The 11,758-nt window shown below is 35.1% G+C and overlaps 1 long non-coding RNA gene across 5 annotated transcripts in view; it reads right to left on the bottom strand.

Annotated features, from left to right (window-relative positions):
• Positions 1–1,913, bottom strand: part of LOC106457561 — a 10,816-nt gene extending 8,903 nt beyond the window's left edge. For 3 of the 5 annotated variants that reach the window (XR_002610199.1, XR_002610201.1, XR_001290714.2), the window contains exon 1: positions 1,759–1,906. This is a non-coding gene — a long non-coding RNA (uncharacterized LOC106457561). Of the gene's footprint in view, positions 1–1,125; positions 1,373–1,758 lie in introns of all 5 variants that reach the window. The other 2 variants (XR_002610200.1, XR_002610202.1) reach the window with 2 other exon arrangements.
• Positions 1,914–11,758: the final 9,845 nt, after the last annotated feature.

Raw genomic sequence — 11,758 nt, 5'->3', positions numbered from 1 at the left:
ATTATAGTTGCATACATATTCCTAATAGAAAGAAAGGGGTAGCTACAAGTGAAAAAGCCAGGTTGGCTCACAAAAAGTTTAAGAAATAAAATTAAGAAAACCATTATAAATTTAAGAAATTTAAATTGACCAGTATGAAAGGAGACTTGGAAGATTATAGAAGATCAAGAAAGTTTGTGAAACAGGAAATTAGGACATCAAAAAGGATGTATGAGAAAAAGTTGGCTGAAAATGTAGAAATTTATAGTAAGGATTTTTTACATACATTAAGGGGAAACAAGATATTAGGATAGGGATAAGACCGTTGAGGGATGATAAAGGAAGGCTAGTATCTGATGATTATGAGATGTCTGGATTATTAAATTTTACTTTTTCTTCAGTTTTTACTGATGAAGATCTAAGTAGTATTCTACATCTTGATTAGTTGATAAATGGAAATGAGATCAAACAAGATGACTGCATTAATTCTGAACTAGTTAAGAAAAAATGGGAAGTTTAAAAAATGATAAGGCTCCTGGCCCAGATAATATTTCCTCAAGGGTTTGAAGGAGGTTAAGGATTGGATATGTGGGCCACTTGCTATTATTTTTTGTCAGTCCTTGAATAATGAGCAGGTACCAGATGATTGGAAGTTAGTTAATGTAACTCTTCTTTTCAAGAGAGGTGATAAAAATTGTCTCAATAATTATAGACCCAATAATCTTACATCAGATAAGACTGAAGAAAGTTGACTGTTTATCAAATTAGTGAATCTGTTAGTGTTAGCATGTTTCTTACTTGGTAAGGACCCTCTGGTGGCTCAGTAGTAAATCTGGGGGCTTATTATAATAAAAATAGGGTTTTGATACTTGCAGTGAGCAGAGCACAAAATTGAAACATTGAGACGCACTCACACAGCCAGTAGTATACATAACACAGTGTAGCTTTCGCTTAGCAACAAACAATATTTGATCCATTAATTCAGTCTTATCAATTGTGAGATCTTTACTTTTTGGCTTGGTAGGTATTTAGGTAAGTAATATGGGAATGAAATATAACCAGAGGGATCAGAAACATTTGTTTCTCTTCACCCCACACTATAATTTCAAATAGGATGCCGAGGTTTTTTAAGTATTAAACGCTTACGTGAGTGATGGGGTTGGCTTATTGTTGCTGAACGGGTAATTTTCACATTAGTAAACTCACAAGTGGCGGGAAAAGCTGTGAGGAGACGTGGAGAAGAAAAGAAAGACTGAGATCTTCGCTGGGTTGTTTGTTGGCACTGGTATTTTTTTTTTTTCCTTTCTGCTGTACTTGCCGTTGAATGATCATGCAGCGTCAGGTGTTTGTAGAGCAGAGCAGGGAGATGTAGATAGAGTACGTCCGTGATTGACTGAAATATTAATAGTAAACTGATTGTAGAGTTTAAGTTCGCGGATTCAGGCTTTACCGTATACTGTTTAGACATTAATAGAGATCTGTAAAACTAGAGTAACATTTACTTTTACCTTATACTTTTAGCCTGGGTTAATTGTGAGATCGTGTTTCAATAAGGTTATAAAACTATATACTAATACTATAAAGTATAATAAAGATACAGAATTAGGCAAGTTAAATGACTACTCAGTCTAGTAGTAATAGTATTTGTAAGGTTAGGCTTACCATTACTCAGAGTCAGAATTGAGCGACTGCTCATTGCAAAGACAATTTCCTTCACTACTTCAAGAAATACTAAAATAATTTCAACAAAACACATCCCTAATACAAATATGAACTTACCCAATTGAGTGTGCTACATTTCTGACACGAAACAAAAAGTGTGAATAGCAAAATTCTACATTACACCATTTGACACGTGGCCTTCTTATAGATCACATCATGAAGGAAAGAACATTTGAAAAGAATAATGCACAAAGGTAAAACGAAATGACTTGTGGGAATAACGTACAACTTGTTTGGAAATATGAAACGCGAACACCATTTCTGCCTTATGACAAACGAAAGGACGACGTGTAAATAAATTACTATACAAGTAAAAAGGAAGTTAAAGCATAACCTGTAATACCAAATAGAAGCAGTTGGAAGCACTGCATACTCTGAATCTTCATGTTAGAATAAAAATAATTTTGCAATTTTGCTTACAAGTTTTTAAAGAGAGAGTCAATTTTATATTGTGCCTATTAAATATGAATATGGTAATTATGTGCTTTGTACTGCGTATTAACAATATCAATGTATGTGTGTATTTTAATGAAAAAAATACTGTAATGCTTCTAACTGATATTCTTATGCCTCATAACTTATGCCAACTCGATATGCATTTGTAGAATATCTTTTTCAAACGTCGAATCTCGTTTGTTACAAAATATAAATGACGTCATTTCCACAAATTATTTCTTGTATATTTTGTTACGTCTTTTGCGCATGTCCAGTAGAGTAGTAAGAATAAGAGAGGCCAATATTATGTTGAAATATCTACGTTATGTTCCACCATAAATAAATCATTTCGTTATGCTTACAAATTTTTGTTTGCCTACTTATTATCATATCTAACATTTTACGCATCTCAGAGACCAGCTGGCAAGTAAAATTAGCTCTCTGATCCAAGTGGATCTTTTTGGGTCCTCCAACTTAGACTATCCAGTACTCTGCTAATGCATTACCCATCGACTGTGCTGACATATCAACCAATGTACAAGCCATAGACTACTTCATGAAATAGTTGATGACCATGAGTATATACAGTTGACTTCATTTTGTCTTCAGGAGTGGACTAGCGGTATCCACGATTGTTTTCTCAGTTGAAACAAATATTTCTTTGAAGGAGTTTCCTCTGTTTAGGCCAGCTTTTCCTCTGGGTGGCACGACACAGTGTACCGTGTTGACACCAATATTAAATATATCAATTCTAATGACAACATTATAACTGCTATTGAATGCTAACAAAAGTATGGGTAACAAAGTCTAGATAATATCTTACCTCAAAGTACTGGGTAACACTAGCTGTAACACAGGTTGTAAATAACAGCTTAGTGGTTGATATCAAAGGTATACAGCCCAACTTTCTATACTTGTAGCAACTCAGAAAAGTGACATAGGTTAAGTATGTCCATGTTATATATCTCAGTCTGAAGTGGTCATGTTTTACCGAGGGATTTTCCTAGTGTGCAGTTAATCACAAATTGTGCACCTGTGAAAATATTTGTCCAGTTGAAAATTCACCTATATAAGTAAGTTCAAGTGAATAAACATTTAAAAAACATATCTAAGATTATAAGGTTCCATTCCAGAGTTAATAAATAAATGTATTTACTAGAACATTCTTAATTTTTTTGGATCATTTGTTAGTAGGCCTGAATATACGAGGTGCAATAAGGCGTCATATATTAAAAAATGATGAAGTTGAATTATAATTGTGAAATTGAAAAAACTCATTAGGTAAAGCTATGATTTTACCTCAATATACGACAAAGAGTACCCACACTGGATTTTGGTACTTCAGTTTGTTTGTTTGAAGTTAAGCACAAAGGTACACAATGGGTTATCTGTGCTCTGCCAACTACGGGTATCGAAACCGCTGTGCCACTGGGGGGGGGGGGCACTTCAATTGCTCTACCAAAAGTTCCTTATCGTTGCTACAACAAAAATGGTTTCAACTCTCACATGGTGTCCATGGTCGGACATTCAATGAATGAACAGGATCTCACTGTAAAGTGAAACAATCAATCAGCATTTCTTTGTTGTGGGCAGGGGTGATAATGTATGAATAAATCATACTCATGCAGCCCCGTTATTCAGTGTGCTATCATCTCTTCTTGGTTTTTAAAGTTCATCAACTATTCCAGCAAAGAAATGTTCAATCGTATTGTGAACTTCCTACTATACAAATAAAATCCGCATGCAGTTCTTTCACATTCGTACATTATCTGCATTCAGGAGCAATGATCATATAATTAGCATATGCAATTACATGTCATGTTCTAGCTTGCTGCTGCAAAAGCACTGCTTTGCTTTTATTATCGCTGGTGCCAATATCTAAGAACTCACAATATTTGCATGATTATTCCTGCACTGAGATTTGGACTAAAGCATTCTTGATAGACAAAAATACTTTCTCATATTCTTCACTCTGTGTGTAAATAGTGTATCAAATTTAGTGGGAGCAATAAGCAATAATAATAATAATGAAGCAAACTTGAAGAAGTTGGCTACAGACTGTTGATAGTTTGACACAAAACCTAAGAAACTGCATATTCTTGTTTGACCATAGATTTTAGCGGGATTCATAAAGATTATTTCTCTACCCACGATATACCAAGAACTTCCTCTTCTAAGCATATAAATGTACATTGTCCTGGTTTTAATTTCAAGTCTGTCTTTTTTCTATCCATTGAATGACTATGTTCAGGTTCACAGACACAGGGTCGAATGTGCAACCAAATTCTAGACTGACTTTGACATAAATCAGCCATTCAGAGTAGGTTCTGTTAGCCTCTTTAAAGTAATTGGTGAATTACACAGGTACTGGGTGGCATGATGTACAACTGATACAAACCATCCCTCATACTGAAAGCAGTCGTAGGTCTGCTCTCATCATCCAGTTCGACTTGCAATAAACCAGATACCAGGTCTAACATATTGAGTCATTGGGTCCTTCCATTACATGTTTGTGGTAGTGGAAAAGTATCAGTAAGAGTTAATGCAATACCCTTTCTAAAATCAACAAATAACCTGGGCATACCTTCATTATTCCTGACAATCACTACTGGTTTGTTTGAAGTTGAGCACGAAGCTACACAATGGGATATCTGTGCTCTGCCTACCACGGATATTGAAACCCGGTTTCTGGCGTTGTAAGTCCGCAGACATATCGTTGTGCTACTGGGGGGGGGGGGCAATCACCACTGGAGATGACCAACAACATCTATGAGTTGTATGATCCCACTCTTTGATATCCACTGTATCTCAATGCTGGCCACATTCCTAGTGCTCTATAGAAACCTGCATGGCAACTGTTTATTTCGACGTGCTTCATTTGTATCTATGTGGTGATGTGTAACTGTTGTTTATTATTCAACCCAGCTGATTATTTAGTCCCACATGTACTTGGCATATTTTACCAACAAGTCACTGAATCTGCCACTTCATTGACTATTCTCAACTAGCGATTTCAGACATATTGGTAACTGCAAGCTGACTTTAAGATACGGCATGATGGATGCAACCATAACACTACCACTTGTCTCAGTTAATTCTACTTTGCTTATCATAACAATGACCATTCCAGCATGAAACTATATAACTAATAATCCATAATTGCAGACAACACCAGGACTTCATCATTTTTAGGTAGAAATTTGCCCGAGCTAATGCTGCACGTTTAATGGACAGAAAACAGCTTACTGTATTTGTTGGTATATAAAATGATCCCATATATAAGATGGCTCTGGATTGTTTGAGCAAATTAAGTGTATTTCTTTGAGGTTCGGTGTATAGGACGACCTCTATTGTTAAGCAAGTCTGGGATGTTACTTTTGTAAAGAAATTCTTAGAAGTTATATTTAAACTGTGCTAATATGCACTTTGGGGTAATCAGTACAACCATAAGTATGTTTTCTTATGCTCTTCAAGCGCTACAAACAGCTCAATGCCGCATAACTTAAGTCACAAACATGTAATAAACAATTTTACAAAGTTTTCATCACAGTTGAACCGCTTTTCTTTTCTCAAAAATACTAAACCTTAAGATATAGTAATCTACTATAAAAACGTGTTTACAAAATCAGTGTGCGTTAAAGAAACTAGCTTTTTTAGTTTAATATTAGCAATATTTTAGTATGACGGATGAAATCAATACATTTCAAATAAAAAAATGTATTGATTAATTGTAATTAGCATGTGAGATAACTAACTTCTAGTTATGAAGAATCTAGACAAGTGATACAATTACAAATATGTTATTGTAAGGCAGTAGGTGGCACGATGTCAACGCACTTACTCAAAAAAGCAAACAAAAATAACAGGAACAACATAGTTTTAGTTAAATATGCTATTAGTCTGAGAGTTCTCACTGGAACTCTATCTTTGAACCTGTGTATAAGACAAGGGGGTAAAACTTAGGCATTGTTTTAAGAGTAAAAGGTATCGTCTTATACAGCGGCAAATACGGTATTTCGTATGAGGGCTATATAACCACATAATACAGCAATGATGCATTATACTTCATCTATGGTAAGCCAGAGAAACTACTCGTGTACATAGGGGCACTGTGATTTCCTATCTCACATACACTCATGCGGTCCCTGTTCATGAATCTGGTCTGGCTTGCATTGGATAACTCTTCTACAGAATATCAGCTCACACGCTGCACTGGCAGAAGTAATTAATAAGTTCCAAAGTACATCTACTCCAAGAATGTTGATGCCAGAAATGAGGTCAGTGACAACTACCTTCATTCTGTAATCAATGTATTTTATATATAGTGAAGGAGTTACCTTTCCACTAACTTCTAGTTTATCTCCATTCACCAGATTGAAATTTGTATCTTCTGGTCCAATTGATGGTTTCATTTGGAGTACATGATATACCACAATATATACAAGTGTTCTGATCATCACTTTTGCATCAATCGAGAACTCTATCCCTCGCCTTTGTACTCTAACTGGTACATACCAGCCATTGAGAGAACTGTATGCCATCCATTGCACTACACAGTCTGAGACTGGACTGTCTAAACTCAGCAATTACAAGAAGCTTCCTGTTTGAAACACTTCACAAAATAGTATAAGCACTCTTTTGCTATACCCTTGAACGTTGAGAAAGGAGAGATGAGCTGCTTTGCCTCACTCAAAGAGAACCATGATTGTGGCTAGAACGTCTCCCTTATAACTTCCCAGCCATCATCTGACAAAGATATCCTTTGTGACACAAGTTAGTATTGTAAGCATCTCAAAGGTTCCAACTGTCACCTGAGAAATCGATTACTGGCCCAGTGTGGCAAAGCAATGAATTCCTATTGATTATTCGTTCATCAAATTTATGGGACCCCAGGCTCCTCTGTGTTGTATGGTTATTTTGGCAATATATTTCCCAGCTCAACAGTGGCTCATGGTCATCTTCCTTTATCACTCAGTGCCTGCCGTATCAACTGATAGTGAGATAGCTCCTGATGGTGGACATTATCCATCAATAGCACCTCCAGTCTCTCTACGGTGTTCTTGGGTGACTGTGATTAGAGCTGGAGTTAGATTAGCCTGGCTGGAAGTGGTCTGGGTGTCCTATAAAGACCACTTCTCTTTGTCTCAAATTCACCAGATGCCACACCATTATGATTCCAAGTCATCCATACTTTCCTCGTACTGAGGTGAATTCTTAAAGGAAGAGCATTAAAACCAATTCTGGATGCACCAAACATTGACTTCTCTTCTTCTTGAGTCATCAGCTGTAAGGTGATGAAAGTCATTAGCTTTTGCAGCAGTGAAAAGTCCAATGTTCAGGAGAGGTCTTCTCCTTGACTAGACAACATTCTTGTAAAACCAACGTCCTTCAGTGACCAGCTTTTCTTTTTAGTTGTAAGTTCTTTGAGTTGTAGAAAATGACATTCCATTACAATAAAGTTTTTTTACACTTAAACACAAGAGTAGGAGTAAAAGACAATATATATATACACATCAGCAGAAAACAAAAAACTCAACAATAAGATATCCTATGATCATAGCAGCAAGCTTTTCTCTTTCTTGTTCACTCTGTGATATATTCGTGTAAAACTGAGTTACCCTTATAGTAAACAGAAATGGCTGCTTAATAAAAGGAGGTTTAGCAAGATTTTTATTACAAAGTGATTCTGAGTTATGTGACTTTGACAAAGCTTGTAAAAGTGAAATAAAGAGCTTGTACACAATGTAAAATACAAGTAAATAGTCTTTATTAATTCACAAATACAATAACAGTGCACGCGCGTGTGTGTGTACACGCTTTAGACTATAGAATGTTGCTTGTAGTCAATTAAAACTATTCTTTTCAACTGATCAGCCAAAGATTATCTACAAGACTGTCTAAATTCAATGCTCTTACTTCACAGGTAACTTTGGATTTACTCAGTATGACTAGCACTACTCACATGCTGGTCATTCTCATTCAGGCATAGGAGAAGCCAAAACCTCGAGGTACCACCTGGCCTACTATTCAAAGACACTACTGTCTGCATTCTTGCACAACGTGTAGCTTTTCAGCCATTCCGCCTATGGGCAAAACAAATGTAACCTTAATGAAATGACAAAGAACAAGGCAACCAGAATGACACCGGTTTAACAACTTTCTTAACCACATGTTATGTGGAAATTACACACACTCATAAATAACTTATAGACTTAGAATGATTCTATATTAAAATAAGAAAGTAGTAACACATGGTGTGTTTATATACCAACAATACCATCAAAGAAGTGTTTCACATTTATGGATCCTTCCACTCCTCCCTGTATATATTTTTAGATAATATTCTTACCAATCAGGATAGTAAATTAGTGTTTAGACGCTATAGAATTTTATGGGCAATGTTCAGTGATTAAGAAGATAACCTCAACTCCTTATATTTATGCTATAACTTACATATTCTGAAGTAGAACTCGTGATTGTTATAGAATAAATCACCTGATATTAACATCTTTGGTGGAATTATGATCATTTTGTTTGATATATAAACAAATAAGTGAAAAGTATTTGAACTGTTTTGATAAACTATAATATTCTTTGGCAGGAAATATGTTGTTGTTATTTACTTAGTGCAAAGCACTACCTGCAATCTGTCCACCGCGAGGAATAAAACCCTGGATTTTAACGTTGTTAATCCATAAATTTACCACTGACCCACTAGGAGGATGCCAAGAGATATAGCAAGACCAAATTTACCAGAAGAAGATTTGGTTGGCTGATGTTAAATTACAAATATAAAAAAAATAGACATCTGATTTTATGAACCAAATATATAATATAACTAAATGAATAAAAAATGGTAGGTAATTAGATTTTACAGATGAATGAAAGTCACTGCATTGAACTGAGTTTAGTGAACAAGTAATGTCTATTTGTGGATACCTCAGTGATATTATATCCCATTTTTTGTTAACAAAAATAATGTTATAAAAACATAGCTTAAATGCATCCTTGGATTTCGAAATCAAGAAATCATGAAAGATCTCTGGACAACGATATAAAACGATTCTTAAATACAAGGTGATGTAGACACCATGTATTTCCTTCTCTCAAGGCTCTAGAACAGAGAAAATTAAAATCTCAGACACTTATCATTACCAGTCGTCACTGTGTAATTTGCCACATTGTTTGCTTGTTTGTTTTAATGCACATTGGCTATCTGTGCTCTGTCCACTGTGGAGAATCGATCCCCAGATTTTAGCGTTGTAAGTCCGTAAAATTACCGATGACTTTCGGAGAACGAAACATCGTTTAAATGAATACAAATTAGCTGTTGGTATATGATAATTAATTAGTCTTACCTTAATGAACATGTTTCAGAAACCAACAACGTCATTAATTGTATAATAAACCTTGATTATGGCCCATGTTACTATTTTTAATTCATCTCTATCTTGAATTATTCAAACTTCGTATTTGATACTTTTATAACTCACATATAAAACGACAGCAAAAGTTCAAGAAGCCAGATTTCGCAACAACAGCAAGGCACTCCATTGTGAAGCAATGCAGTTCTGATAAAAAACTATAGTAATACAAAATAGCAGCAAAACTTAAGACGACTGTAAAAAAAAAAAAAAAAAAAAAAAAAAACTGAAAAGAAGACTAGACCTGCGGGAAACACGCGGACTTAGCAACCCTGCTGGAAAGTTTATATCTGACGACGCCCTGAATTTAGAAGGTCATAATATATTATGTGGTTTTGTAAGTTTTTTAATCTTTAAAAAAAAGTTTTTATTGTGGTTTTACAAAATCATTATTCCTCTAATTTGACGTTATTGTAACCACAAATCTAAAGATTCTTCAAAACTAAATGCGATAATTAATATTCTATAACTACGAAAATAAATTATCATTAAACTTAATATTTTTATAGCAAGCAATCATTTATTATATCTGATATAATATTACAGGTTTCTACAAATGGTAGAGACTGATTTCATTTTTATTTGAAAGGCACTCGAAAGTAAATTGTAACATCAACCATGTTTTTATTTTCTATTCTTTTAGCCAGTGGCGCTGTTACAGTAGACTAATTAGTTATCGCGGTACTGGTAATGGCGACAAGTAATAAAACGTGACAATTTATTGTTTTATGGAATATTTAATGATTATTGGATGGATTTAGACATTTGGAGAAATGGTTAGAAAAAATAGCTTTTTCTCTACAGATAATAATAATAAAAGGTTTTTCTTTCAGCCAACGTTTCGCCACTGCGGTTACAATAAGGCTTGTAGTACTACTAGTCCTGATGGAGCAATAATGGCGAAACGTTAGCTTAAATAAAAAAAACAAAACATTATTATTGTCTGAAGAATAGAGATCGTTTTTTTTCTTCTTCTAAGTTTATTGATAGCATAACGGCTTTCCGATTTAACTAAAGACAATGACGATGTTATAATAAATTTGTTTATAATTAAACAGGCTAGTAGATAGGGTAGTTATCTCGTCACCAAACACGTGATGGTCAGTCTCACTTTTTGTTGGTAAAAAGTAGCCCAAGAGTTGATTGTGGGTGATTTAACTGGCTGCCTTCTGTCGAGTTTATCACTTTTAAATTGGAGACGACTAGCGCAGATAGCCCTCGGGTAGCTTTTTGAGAATTTCGACAAAACAAACATGCCTGCGTTTAAATAATGGCAAACAAATTTGTTGCAGTGATGACAGTGATGCCGACAGTATTAATTAAAGCGTGCCACACAAACACACCATTGACACAATAAATACCAAAGGGAGAACACAAAACGACTTCAACTGAATTACTTTCTAATATCTTCAATGTCTTATCTACTCCTTTTCCGTTTTTAAAAAGGCAAAGCAACAGTTGGTGTTGATATAAAGTTTTTCTTACGTGGTTGAGTATACCGCCATCTATTAATCATTTGACTCACTACCACGAGAGGGCGGTACATAACGGCGATAATTTTATCCTGTTTATTTGTAGTTAAGCACAAAGCTACACGAAGGGTTATCAGTGCTCTGCCCACCACGGGTATCGAAACCCGGTTTCTAGCGTTATAAGTCCGCAGACATACCGCTGTGCCATTGGTTTTTTTTGTTTTTTTTATCGTGAATCAATGTTTTAAGCATGAACCTTGTATCGCTATCATGGCAAGTGACTGACTATACATGCATCGCTTTTCATTTATTTTGTAATTTCTCCGCTCGATTTCCTTGTTAGTTTGAGGTGTAATAGGAAACGTCTACTGCAAGAAATGGAAATTAGTCGATTTTATATGTGCAAGGACAAATAAACAGAATATTCTGCGTGAATTTAAGATAGCAAATTGAACATTTGGTGTGTATCATTATGGCAACAGCGTATTTAAAAAAGTCTGTTTTAAAAATATACGCCCAACTATGGACTTTATGGAAAACAAAAACGATATTTATACGAAAATATTTGTTTATTGTTTACTGTAGTGTTTTAAGCCTTCAGACTTACCGCTGAGCCACCGGGAATAAGGGGGGGGGGGGTCTATATAAAAAGAAACTGCTTTACAACAACGTAATTGTCAAGTTTGGACAGTTTGTTTGCTATTAAGCACAAAGCTACACAAAGGG

This window comes from Limulus polyphemus, unplaced genomic scaffold, assembly GCF_000517525.1.
Source record: "Limulus polyphemus unplaced genomic scaffold, Limulus_polyphemus-2.1.2 Scaffold345, whole genome shotgun sequence".
Taxonomy (NCBI): domain Eukaryota; kingdom Metazoa; phylum Arthropoda; class Merostomata; order Xiphosura; family Limulidae; genus Limulus; species Limulus polyphemus.
Note: the sequence above shows the minus strand (reverse complement) of the source record. Positions and strands in the feature narration are given on the sequence as shown.